Source organism: Thalassophryne amazonica, chromosome 11 (genome assembly GCF_902500255.1).
Source record: "Thalassophryne amazonica chromosome 11, fThaAma1.1, whole genome shotgun sequence".
NCBI lineage: Eukaryota > Metazoa > Chordata > Actinopteri > Batrachoidiformes > Batrachoididae > Thalassophryne > Thalassophryne amazonica.
In genome coordinates, this window is record NC_047113.1 from 38,292,221 (window position 1) to 38,294,005 (window position 1,785).

Below are 1,785 nucleotides of genomic sequence, written 5' to 3' on the forward strand. Positions count from 1 at the left end.
GAGAGGACGAAGGGGATCAGTGCTGCCCCCTCCAACTCCCCACCAAACGCCCTTCTTTTCCCCAACCTCCTACTTCTCCACTGAGCGCAGAGTGGATGGAGCAGCGGTGCACGGTGGCTGTGCGCCACAGCGAGCGGCTTTCCACGATTGCCATGAGACGTTTCTGCTTTGATTTGGGATGAAATGACTAAAACGCGGGGAAAGCACGCGCCCTCGTGCCATTCAGCCGGTTGTGCGCGTCTCTCATGAGTTTTGCAGTTCCAGATGAAGTGAAGCCTGCTATGGAGGACCTCCAGAGTCAACATGAATCTGAGCACTGACAATGCCACCAAACTTGTGGAAATACCATTCATCGGAGCCGATGGAGCAGCGTCCTCACTGGCCAACTTCCCCAACAACTCCACAGGGGAACCACACGGAACCCAGCAAGTGGACCTACCCGAGCCATCCCGCTCGGCTTGGTGCTGGGGGCGTTCATCGTGTTTGCCATCGCGGGGAACATCCTCGTAATCCTCTCGGTGGTGTGCAACAGGCACCTGCGCACCCCGACGAACTACTTCATCATCAACCTGGCCATCGCAGACTTGCTGCTGGGCACTACGGTGCTCCCGGTGTCCGCCACCTGGAGATCTTAGACTACTGGGTTTCGGCAGGATCTTCTGTGACATTTGGGCAGCGGTGGATGTTCTCTGCTGCACCGCGTCCATCATGAGCCTGTGCGTAATATCCATCGACCGCTACATCGGAGTGAGCCATCCGCTGCAGTACCCGGGCATCGTGACGGAGAAGCGCGCTCTGCTGGCCATGCTGGGGGTGTGGGTGCTGTCGGTGGTCATCTCCATCGGACCTCTGCTCGGCTGGAAGCAGCCGCCGCTGCCGGACGACAAGGTATGTCCCATCACCGAGGAGCCCTTTTACGCGCTCTTCTCCTCTCTCGGTTCTTTCTACATCCCGCTCGTGGTCATCCTGGTAATGTACTGCCGGGTCTACATCGTCGCCAAGCGGACTACTAAGAACCTGGAGGCCGGCGTGATGCGGGAGAGGATGAGCTCTGGCGAACTGACCCTCAGGATCCACAAAAGGATCTCAGGTACACGACCGACTCCGGAGCACCGGCAACCGCCAAGGGGCGGCGGACACACTCCAGGAGCTCCTCACGGTCAAACTTCTAAAATTCTCCAGGGAGAAGAAAGCGGCTAAAACTTTGGGAGTTTGTGGTCGGCATGTTTACGCTTTGCTGGCTGCCTTTCTTTCTCGCCTTGCCCATAGGTAGGTTCCACAGGTCAGTTCATATCCGCTTTTCCACATTAAATGGATAAAGAGCATTTACTTAAATCTAAGCACACTCCACATTAACTCCGATGTAATTCCGAAACTTAAAATTAAGGATTTTTTTAAGAATTAATAAATTAAATATCTTTGGAAAGAAAAAAAAAAGAGCAGTTCGCCAGAGGCGGCTCCAGAATTTTTTCAGCAGGGTAATGCGCAGAACCCCTGAGTCGCAAGGAGCCACACATTTTGTGCAAAAAAACTAGTGTGGAGTCTTACAGGAAAAGAGAGAATCAGTGAAACATAACAAATGTGTATATAGTAATATGATATATATATATATATATATATAGATATATATATATATATATATCAGATATTATATCTATATATATATAATATATATATATAATATTGTACAATATAAAATTCTCTGCTTGTAACAGTATACAGAGCTGGACGCAAGCACAACTGTAGTTGAGTGGGTGAGTTGAGTGTTTACCCAGTGCTGATTTT

At 50.4% G+C, this 1,785-nt stretch overlaps 1 pseudogene; it reads left to right on the forward strand.

The window, feature by feature from the left end:
- The first annotated feature begins 303 nt into the window (after window positions 1-303).
- LOC117519660 lies at window positions 304-1,319 on the forward strand (annotated as a pseudogene).
- The last annotated feature ends 466 nt before the right edge of the window (window positions 1,320-1,785 follow it).